Here is a 12,404-nt window from a genome sequence, read left to right as displayed (position 1 = left end):
GCAAACATTGCTACACTCAATTCAAGCATGTCTGCATCCAACATAAACATTCTGCCCTTCTTCTTTCCTTTTGCTATCAAGCGATCTTTATTTTTCATATCCTCAACAAAGCATACATAAGGATTAAATTTGACCTGCAATCCCTGCTCAACCATTTGACTAACAGAAACTAGATTCTTGGTGATATTCAGGACATGAAATACATCGGACAGATATTTCTTTTTCCCATCCTGCATAGACAAGGGAATTTTTCCAATCTGCACAATAGGATGTACAATATCATCCCCAATCTCCACAAATCCTGGTTTTTCCATTTTCCTTTCATCCTCCATCCATTCTGCATGACCTGTCATATGGTTTGATGCACCTGAGTCAACATACCATACATCGTTGCTTTCTTCTGCACTTGTCACAGAATTGTTCATGTGCTGCACCATAAACAAATGCTCATTTCTGTCATCACCCTGTCTACTAGAAGATGCATAATTCCCTTGTTGCAATTTTCCATTCATGATGTCATTCTGCTTTTTATAGCAGTCTTTAGCCATATGACCCATTTAACCACAGTAGTAGCATTCAACATTACTGTTTGCATTTTGGCCTCTTTGCCATCCACCACGACCTCTTTGGCTCCCCTTGCCTCTAGAATTACCACGTCCTCCTCCATAGGATTGGTTTTCTTGAGTTTGCTGCATATTCTGATTTCTACCACGGCCTCCAGATCGACCTCCTCTATCTCTGCCTCTACCTCTTCCAGCATTTGAGTAGAAGACAGCTTCTTTTGAAGTTCCTCCTGAAGAAGATGTACCACCATTTCTCTGCTCCTCAGAAATTAGAAGAGCAATCAACTCCTCAAAATCAGGAAATCTTTCACGGACGGAAATGGATGTTCGGAACTGTGCATAATCCTTTCCTAAACCATTCAAGGTCACAGAAAGTAAATCATCATCTTCCACTGGCGACCCAATGGAAGCAAGTGCATCTGCAATCTTCTTCACCTTCATGTGGTAGTCATTGATGCTCATATTTTCTCTTTGCACATTGTGCAACTCTTGCTTGAGCTACATTTTCCTGGCTTGCGTATTTGTGCTATACATTTTTGACAAAGTATCCCATGCCTCCTTTGGCGTACTTGCATCTTGAATATGCACAATCATAGAGTCTGAAATGATGATAGACAGCCAGTACATAACTTTCCTAGCTCTCTCATGCCATGCTTTAAATGCTTGCATTTGCTGTTGATTGGGAACATCAGGAAGAACTGGTTCTTCTTCATTTCCTGCAACGAATTCCCAATATCCTTTTTCCATAAGGAAATTCGTCATTTTGAACTTCAATAACTTTTCACCGACCTGTAGAACAGTGGTCGCACAGCATAAAACTGGGCCTTTTCCTAAGTGCGTGCAGAAAACTTCCGCCTCCAAAACAGGCCCTGAAATGGCCTCAAATCAAAAAAACAGAGCAACCAAGGGCTAAAGTCCTTACTCGCAGCATATACTGCCCTCTTGCTACACCGCGAAGGGCGTCTCAATCTGAGATAATGCACTCTTGCACTTTCTGACTGTGCTACCTGCAGAGACTTGCTCCCAAAACAGAAAAATGAAAGCAACACTGGTCCTCTTACCAGAACACCGCGAACTTGGTTTGCTTTCTTGAGCTCCTTACCACGAACAAGGCTCTGATACCATGTCACGATTGTGGGAGAGAAGGAAGGAGTCTCACTTGTAGCTTTCTTGCTTGCACAATGGGGGAATACACACACAGGTGGAGGCTGAAAACAGTTTTTTTCTTCTTAGTTGTGTAAGCCAGAAAGAACTCAAGTACATAGAAATAGAAGAACCCTATATATGGGTCTCAAACCAAACTCAACTAACTAAGGTGGCATACTAACTGAGCCACGAACTAGAGTAGATAAGGATAGCTGTCATCTAGCTATTATTCATGGGCGGTGTACCAACCGCATCTACAGCTAACAAGTCGATGACATAAATGCACAACGGTCACCCTGGCATATCACGAGTGGAGCTCGATATCTCAACATACATTTGGTGGATATATCATTCCTAGCATTGGAGGAGGTAGGACTCCTCTTCCTTAGGTCATAGACAACCTTGCTTCAACTTCATCATATAGTCTTGCACCTTCCATTGTAGCTTGCAGGTTGACTTGTCTTCTTAGCTCCACAAAATGACAAACTTTTGGTTGTAGGCCTCTAAGAAAAACTCCCTTTAGGATGCATTAATCCAAGTTACGATTGGTCCATCTCTTTAGTATGGGTTCCATTCTAGAGGTGTATGCTTCCACCCATTCTTCATAGGATCTGACTTAAGTTCATGAACTCCTCCTGCATCCGCTCTTCAAAACCTTCGTGCCTGAATTTGGTGAGAAAGGCCACCTTTAGGTCATCTCATGTGCCAAAAGGTCATATTTCTTGTCTCTCATATCACTGAAACCCCGAACCTTTGAAAGTGGCAGGGAATATCTCCAAACCAGTGCTACTTTAGGGTTTTTGGCATTGTTGGCTACACATGCTACCATAAACTCATCTACATGAAGATTGGGATCTTCATTGTATTCTCCTTTAAAGATTGGCAACGAGAACTATATTTATTGGCCTATCATTAATAATTTTAGGACAAATCTGTCTAGGAAGGGGACCTTGATTCACGATTGGGACTTTTGTGAAGAGTGTCGTAAGGGCATCAAAGGAAGCTTCTAATGCTAGCTTATTCTCAACTTTTATTTTCGTCTTCCCTCTTCTCATGTAACTCTACAATTCATTCTTATGAGGATCAACATAGTGTCATTATCTTGATAGTACCAACTTCTGAGGGTTTCAATAACATAATTTGTGAAGAACACTCTATCTACTAGCTTCCAATGGGTTGCCAATTGAACAAACAAAAGGTTATCCATGCACCAAGCATCCCATGTATCTTACTGTTGTGCATCCACGAACAAGCCCTAGCTCTTTTCCTTTTTATTCATGTGAACCTCCATTGACCATGAATCTTGAAGATTCTTTATAATCTCCCACTTGATGATATTTGAAAATTCCTCAATGAATGCAAACTCTTCCATTGATACTCATTTTGTTTGTTTTTCTCTTCATTTTTATGGAAGCTATAGTGATACAACTTTCTGTAGCTTCAAAAGACAATGGGATCAAGCTGTCACATGTTTCCACCATCAAGGAATGCACTTCTTGTAGAAAGTGGCTTTGGTAATGAAGATCTCAAATTCTTCAATAATAGCAAAAATTCTACAATCTTCTATTTCTTTTTTTCATATTCAACAGTGCCACTATGTCCATTTTCAATCGATGTTGTTAAAGGCAACCTTCCCCAATTGTGCACCAAAAGCATGGAGCCCCAAGAGGAATACCAATAAAATGGAAAAACTACTACAAGAAAGTATATCTTCTCTCACCAACAAGCATGTTCTTCATACTTTAATCAACCACAAGAAGGAAAAGAACATTAAGAACAACCAATATTCATGCAACATCATATAGGGAATCTCCCACGGATTTATCATAACAAATCTTCAATATATTCTTTATATTCTTCATAAAAACCACCAAAGAACTATAAGCACACAAAGGAAGGATCAACTTTGAATGGAATTCATCACATAGTATTCATATTTCATCATCTTTGTAGTATTCATAGTCTTTCTCTCAATCTCTCACATGTAAATACAATGTTTCTTCATATTGACGATCTCTCATACACTACCTCTCTCACATATGCTCTCTCTCAATAGTACATGAGAATAAAAAATTATCACACTCAATAAACCTCTCTTGGTCATGGATATACCTTCCAAGAGGTATACCTAATATGAAGGGTCACTAGAGACACTACAATGTAATCTCTCAATGCTCACTGTTGTCACTATTACTTCAGTCTTCACTTCAAGTCTTCAACAATTACTCTCATTGCTTCTTTGAACTCATTTGAGATAATTGTATTCCATTTAGAAGTTTAGCAAACTCCCCCAAGCTAAACATCTATAAAAAAAAACAATCATCATAGGAAGACAACAAAAGTTCCATGGAAACTCAACCAAAGGTTAACATGAAGTATAAAAAACCATTCAACTCAAACTAAAACCAATCCACACCATTAAAAACCATCCAACTCACTCTAAAACATTCTCAAAAACCACTCATTCACAATCATAACCTCTTAAATAGAAAGAAAGAAAGTAAAAATAGAAGCAAAAATAGACCCATCAGAACCAAATAGGCACACCACAAAACCAAACAACACATCATAATTCAATAGAAAACCATTGAGCTTCTCAAATCTACTCAACCTATTTCAACATACTCCAAAACACTTCTAAAACATCTAGAAACCAATCAATCAACCACAAAATCAAATAAAAATCACCCAAAAAACTAACAAAAAAGCTAAAAATATAGTCATTTTAGCACTCAACAAGGACCATCAAGTAATCTGAGAAGTAAGAGCCATCCTTTTGTATAAGAGTTCTGTGAAGATTGGCCCATGTAGCTGCAATGTCTTCCACCAATAGCATCACACCCCCGACTTCCCTCATTATTACAAGATTCCATCCTTCTTCACCCATTTTATCTTCTAAATCCTTCACTATTTTCACTTCATCCAACTCCAATGAAGATGAAGTGTTCTCCATTCATACTCCATGCTTTAAGAGCTTGGATGATCTATCAATCCAAGTAAATATTGTAGTTGGTCAAGCAAGGATCCACTCCATGTAGCATTCCCAAGCCCCAATATGCCCTTTTATCACTCAAGCACTTCGAAATAAAAAAGATCATTATTGGAAAGTTGCCATGATTTAAGAATACAAGGCTTTACTTCAAAAGAACACTTGGACATTGGTTCTTCTCCCTCTTGGACAGTTAATAATCAATTGCAAATGGGTTCTTCACAAGAAGCTCATACCAGATGGTACAATCAACAAGTACGAAGCTGGCTTGGTAGCTTGAGGTTTTGAAGAGATAGAAAGCTTGCATTATGGGAGTACCTTCTCTCATTTGCTATCCATGGCATCTTTATAGGTACTTGTTTTCCATGGCTACTCCCTTCCAATTGCTTTTGCATCATGCAGATATTAAGACTACATTTCTATGTTGTCATTAAGAAGAGGAAATCTACATGTCCCAACCTCCTCACTTTGTGGATCCAAAATATCTTTACCATGTTTTTTTTCTTAACAAAGATCTATATGGTTTAAAATAGACACCCAAATAGTGGTATACTTGAATATATGCTCATTTAATACACCATAGTTTTTGAAGGCTAAACAAAAATCATAACATTTATGTTCTTATGCAAGGCAACACAATCATCATCCTAGGAATTTATGTTGATGATATTCCTATCCTAGCTAATTCATCTAATCAATGTCAAAAGCTAAATCCATCACATCCTCACAATTTGTAATTACCAAGTATGGCCCTATGCATTACTGTCTTGTAATTGAAATAGATCAATCCCCTACTTCATTAGAATGCAACAACATACATATATCCAAAATATCCTCTCTCTCACTACTCTATGAATGGTTGTAATCCAATGGTAGCCCCCCTTGCTCAAAATATCTAGCTCAATCCCTCTGCATTTCATTCTCTCTCCATTGAGCAAACTAAAGAAATGAAAACTATACTCGACATGGAAGTAGTTAGACATTAAAGATATTAATCACTAGTACATGACCAAATTTGTGTTGTGGAGGACATATTCTTTCAAAGGCTATGCATCAATCAACATACAATAATTGAAAGTAACTCAAAAGAGTCTTGACATCTCTCAAGGCCATATCTCATGTGGGGCTAAGCTTTATCAAAGTACACAATGAATTCATCATGAAGGCTTATTCGGATGCAAATTGGGGTGGGGACCTTGATACTAGTGTAATGAGTGGAATACATAGGAACTAGGCATTAGACACACAATTACACTAACCAAGGTATATAAGGTGTAAGAGTCCTAGTTTAGGGCAACCGATTATTATCAAGAACATATTCTTCACTTTCATCTTTAGCTCCCATGGCTTCCTCCTCCCTTCTCCCCTATTTTTGTTTTTCTCTCTCCTCTTCTAGTCTTTCTTTCTCTTCTTCCTTCTCTCTTTCTCTCCTCTCAGTTTCATTCATTACAAGTCGTATTAGAGCATTAGACTTTGGTCCTTTTTTCTCCTTTCCTCTTTCTCCATCCAATTCCCTTTTCAAATATGAAACCCTAGTTACTCAAGTCACAGGCATAAATATGATAGGGAGGACCACAATTAGTTTCAACTTTTTGGAGCAAGCAAGAGCTATGACTGGAGACTCAAACATATTTGAAGATAAAATGGCTAACTTAGTAGGTCATCACTCCTTTTCATGCAAGTTTTAGGGGTTCCAGGGCCAAGGTTAGAGACTCGAGAGTTAGAAGAGGGAAAAATATCAATTACTTTTTGTCTCAACTCTCCTTCTCTCTCTTCTCCTATAAGTTGTGATGGCTACTAGCTCCTAAAATCTCCAAGAACTTGCTCAGCCCTGCCCTAAGCTAAGACACCATCTGGCATTGGAACCCCATCCCTGGCACTCTAAGCTTGAGATCAAGCAACATTGGAGTCGGGGGTTGTTGCCTCCTAAGGCCTATAGGGTAGCCCCTACAAATTTTGACGTGTTTTGCATTGGCTATTCCTGCTCATCGTAGCCCTCCTATTGCCTTCCTGCTACTCCACTAGAGCTCTTGGTCATCTTGGGGCACTCCTTTAGCACTCCCTCCTTTCCCCTCTTGGCATTCTTGGCCGCCCTAGAACAAACCCTAGAAGATGGACAATAGAGCTCAGGTCAAGCCCTCCCACCTTTGAAATCTTAGCCCTTATGAGTTCCTTCAGCCATTATTGACCTCTCTTACCTAGATTGAAGACATGGAGCTCAACATGCAAGGATTTCTTAGGGACAACCACAAAAGCTCCATTTAAAGCTTCCCATCCTTGAAGTTCAAGCTTGGGAACAAACACGGGAGCCCCCGTCTTACTCAGAAGCATTCAAATGCTTGAAGGCTTCATCCATTAGAGTTCCCTAATCAATCAGGCTTGCTTGATGGAGAAATTGGTATCATAGTGGATTAGGCTTCAACTATCTTTCCCAAACACTATAGAGGTATGTCAATCCGATCTTAATCTCTCATCTTAATTCACTTGCTGAGATTAATTCTTTTTTATGGAGAGATTATGATTGCATAGGATTTACTAGTTCAATCACTCATCTTGAAGAGGGCTTCCTTCCCTTTTATTTGAATGAAAAATCTTATCGATCATAGTTTCACACCAAAAGTTACACCCCATTTACTAAAAGTGGGTCATGTAGACTGCATCTAAATAATAAGGCCTCACTTGAGGAGTATAGTGATTTATTTTAGATGCCTACAACCCTTCCCCCTAAGAGGCAAGTGGACCATCCACTTGATGTAGAGCCCTATTCCAAGCCACCTTATAGACTCTTCAAGTGTGAACATGAAGAGGTTGCAAAGCAAGTCAAGGAGTTGCTTGAGATGGGTTTCATTGAACCGAGTTATTCCCCTTATGCATCCCTTGTCCTGTTAGTCAAGAATAAAGATGGCTCTTTTTGCATGTGCATTAACTACAGAGACTTGAATAAAATTACAATGAAGAACCGCTATCCAATCCCACAAATTGATGACTTGTTGGATGAGTTGAAAGGGGCATGCTTTTTCACTAATATTAATCTATGCAATGGCTACTATCAGATCCGTATGAGGGACGGTGACGAGATCAAAACAAATTTCACGATTGATCCTAGGCTTTATCATTTTCTAGTGATACCTTTGGGTGGACTAACACCCCTGCCACATTTTAGAGTCTCATGAATAAAATTCTTCACCCCATCTTGTTCAAGTTTGTGCTCATTTTTTTAAATGGCAACCTCATTTACAATAAGTCACATAAGGAGCACTTGGCATATGTCAAAAGGGTGTTTGATATATTGAGAGAGCATTGAATCTTTACTAAGGAAAGTAAGTGTATCTTTATGCAGACATCCATGGAGTACTTAGGATACATTATTTGCAAAAATGGCATATAGGCTCATCCCAAGAAGGTGCAATGTGTTAAGGATTGACCCACTCCATCTGCCACTACTTCACTACGTGGTTTCCTTAGTCTCTCTTTATTTTATAGGTTCTTCATTAATCATTATGCCACCATTGAAACACCTTGGATTGATGAGTTAAAAAAGGATTCATTCTTTTGGGATGCCATTGCTGATCATAGCTTCAAACAATGGAAGTAAATGCTTATTTCAAGCCACATCGTTGTATACCCTGATTTCTCCAATGTGTTTACCATTTAGTGTGATGCCAGTGGCAAGAGTATTGGTGTGGTCTTGCTACAAGAGCATGTTGTGATTGCTCTTGAGAGAAGTAAGCTTGATGACAAGGAGATACAAATGAATGTGTGTGACTAGGAGATGTTGGCCATACTCTATGATGTTAAAAAATGGCACCACTATTTATATGGCAACCACTTTTAAGTAAAAAGCAACCATTGAGTCTCTTAGTACTTCTCCTGACTTAGTCTCCTTTGGCTCCCAAGCAAAGGAGATGGGTGGCAACATTGCAAAACTATGATTTTGACATTTCTCACACTTGAGGCAAAGATAACATCGTGGCTATTTCACTCTCTCGGATGTGGGCATGCAAAGTATCCTCCATTTCAGAGTTGCATAGTGATTGGATTGAGGATCTTCAAGAAGCTTATTTGTTGGATCATATTCCAAAAATTACAGCATGGAGTAATGATTGAAAACTCCCAATATCAGCTCAAGCATGGCCTCATTTGGTCCCATGGCAAGATTATCATCCCCCACACTTCTCCTTTCACACAGGAGATCATGGAAGAGATGCATTCTTGCCCCACCGCTCATCACTTAGGTGTTTTCAAAACATATGATGGGATTGCCAAGAGATTTCACTAGAAAGTCTTATAGAGGGATGTCAAGGATTTTGTGACCAAATGTCTTCCATGCCAATAGAACAAGGACATCATGCTTAGGCATGTTGGCCTCTTGTAGCCCCTTCCTATTCTTAAAGGAAAATGAACATATATCACCATGGACTTCATCACGTGCCTCCTTGTTACAAAGAAATGATGGAACAATACATACATGGTAATTAATCACCTTACCAAAGCTACCCACTTTATCCCTGCTAAAACACAATACACTGCCTTTTAGGTGGCCACTCAATTTATGGAGTATGTCTTCAAGTTGCATGGCTTATCACAGTCATATGCACAATCGGGATGCCATGTTTATAAGCAACTTTTGGCAGACTACTTTCACATATATGGGCACCAATCTTGCTCTATCTAGTGTATACCATCCCTAGATAGATTGCCATATTGAAAGGGTAAAAAAAAGGCTTGAGATGTACGTATGGCACTTTTTCCATGATGTACAACACAGCTGGGATATGTGGCTCCACTTGGCTGAGTTTGTATATAACAACTCCACACATTCTAGCATTGGGGTTTCCCCTTTTGAGGCATTATATGGCTATAAGGTTCCCCTCCTATATATTCTTATGCAATGATAAGGTCAACCCTCAGAGCAAGACTGAGTTGGGATCACATGCAAGTCCTACTTCAACAATGCAAGGTGAATCTTCAAAAGGCACAAACTGGCATGAAACTCTATGTTGATGAGAAAAGAAGGCATTTGGAATTCCAATAGGGGGAGACGGTCCTCTTGAAAGTTCCTAAGTCCCATTACTCCACTCTCAAAGAGGGCAGCAGTAACAAGTTGGCCCATCATTTCTATGGCCCCTACCAGATCCTTCAGAGAGTTGGTGATTTGGCCTACTGATTAGAGCTTCCCCCTACCACCAAGATTCACAATGTGTTTCATGTCAACTAGCTAAATCCCTTCATTAGAACCTCAGTCGACTATGTGGAAGAACTTCTCCCCATAGATAAAGAAGGTATCATTCAGTATATCTTTGAGGCAATTATTGGGCAACAAGATAGACACTTAAGATCTCAATCTATTAGGGAGTACCTCATCAAATAACAAGGCCTACCCCTAGAAGAAGCATCTTGGTTCCCAGCCACTATTATAGTTTTGTACTTGCCAAAATCTCAATAGTGTGCTTCCTACATGGATTGAAAGTACATGTCATAAGCTCCATTTTTGACATGTGGCATACCCCATTTGGGGTAGCCTATCAAAAGTTATGACAATTTTACCTCAAAAGGCTTGACATCATGGACAACATGTTGTCCCTAGTCTTTATCCACCCATTTTCATTGTGATGTGGGATACTTCGTCCGTGTAGACTACCTATAGCAATCTGTTTGTTGGAATTTGGCTCCGTCAAAGCACAGGTATGAATAGGGGCTTGTAGGGAAGTTAAAAGTTGGCTCAGGAGTTGTTATGTGTGAACTCCTGCTATGGGAGAATTTAGAACTTTGGGAATTTAGAATTTAAAGCTTAGAAAGCTTTAAGCTTTAGCTCTTTAAGCCTTAAGAAAAACGTCTTCTGCCTAAATTGAAACAACTAGGACTGCGGCATGTCCTAGATGACGATGATAGTATTCGATTGATCCTTCTGCCACAGTCATTTGAAATTTAGAGTTTAAACTTTCTTTTATAAAGCTTAACAAGCTTTATGATAAAACTAATTGATAATTTCTTATTTGTATCTCTGAGAAAAAATTTCTTCTTAAGAGAGCTTCCCGGGTGGTCCTCCACCTGTAGAGACTGGTCCTTCACGATCCGATTGCGTAGTAGGGGGTTCTTCACCGCCAGGAACGTACTGGTATTGATAGATTGTCACGAGATTGACTGTAGAGCTTGATCATTCTAGGAGCTTTGCCTTCACACAAGATGGTAAGCCATTGGAAGTCCTCAATCTTAGCTTTGCTCTGATACCACTAGTGCGTAAATCGAATGTCATATGCATACGTAGCAAGCACCGAAAGGTCCCTATCGACTTTTCGCACAAGGAATCCACCTTGTGTACGAGCCCCGGCAAATAAATATGATTTTACGAAATCCACCATGGAATATGCCTCCTGGCATCAATTGCTTCAAGAGTTTCAAGCGGGCACAAATGGCTCTCACATAGTCAACATGCCTTTGATCCTACGGGGGTGTATTGAGCTTACCTTGATGCCCGAATGAGTAGCCTTGTCCCTCAAGTAACCTAGTAGCTCCACGATTCGAGATGCAAGCTCAAGCAACCTCAAGCCTCCACCTTCAAGATCCATTCTCCATAACCATGTGCAATGCAAGAGAAGAGAAGAGAAGAGAAGAGAAGATAAGATAAGATAAGAGAGGAGAGGAGAGGAGAGGAGAGGAGAGGAGAGGAGAGGATAGAGGGCTTCTTCTCCACGATCCCTCACCCTCACACACTCACTCCCTCACACTCCCTCTCTCAAGCACACACAAGAAAGAAAGAAGGAGAGAAGAAGAAGATATCACTTTTGCCACACACCAAAGAATGAGATTTTCATTCACTTTTTGAGTTTATATATAAAACCCCAAATCCCTTGGGCACCCATCCCAGTTTTTTACATTACCAGGCACATTAGGGGAGTTTTGAGGTCTCAAAAATACCTTGTAAGTAATCCTAGAGAGAGAAAACATTTTAAGAAATAAAATTAGTTTTTATATTTTTAAAAATATTTATATTTTGATAAGTGAATATATAAAAATTGTTAATAAGTCATTGTCGTGATATTCTCGTGAACCCATCAAACCTAGAAATCTAGGCTGCCATAAAGGTGACAAAGATTGTCATAATGAAGATCTTACTCATTCTCATTAAAGTGAAAACTAATATTTAATTTGAATTTTGTTTGACGCTTGATTTCTTCCCTCCATTCTCACTCTCTTCTTTCTTTCCCATCCTTACTAGTTTCTTCTTCGTTTTCCTTCTTATTTCTAATTTGCATAGTTTTTCAATCCAATCTTCTAATCACATCCTTAGCTATGGATCGCAGTCATCCAATGATCTCTGTAGCTCTAGTAAAAGACCTCTCTATCATCATATTGAGTTGGATAATGAGTATGAACCAATAAGGAAGAGAACAAAACCCATTACTATTACAGAGTCTATGAAACATATACTCAAGTTTGAAGAAAAGAAGAATCTTGATCTTTGGTTGGATGGCAAGCTATATCCCAAAGATCCTAGCAAAAATAGTACTTCGCCTTTCTATAATAGCTCTTCATCGTTGAGGTTCATTGTGGTGATGGTTATAATGGGTTTCTAGGTTATACACTTAACTTGGTTGTAGAAAAAGATGTTCTCAAATTGGAGAATCATCTTTTATTAAAACATAACAAAGAGTTGTTACAGAAGCTAGAGGGTTGTCAACAGAGGATTTATTCGTTGGAGAAAC

This window comes from Lygodium microphyllum, chromosome 16 (assembly GCF_053477565.2).
Source record: "Lygodium microphyllum isolate KBCC chromosome 16, Lygodium_microphyllum_v1.1.10, whole genome shotgun sequence".
NCBI classification, from domain to species: Eukaryota; Viridiplantae; Streptophyta; class Polypodiopsida; order Schizaeales; family Lygodiaceae; genus Lygodium; species Lygodium microphyllum.
The sequence above is the reverse complement of the archived record's forward strand: the minus strand, read 5'-3'. Positions refer to the sequence as shown.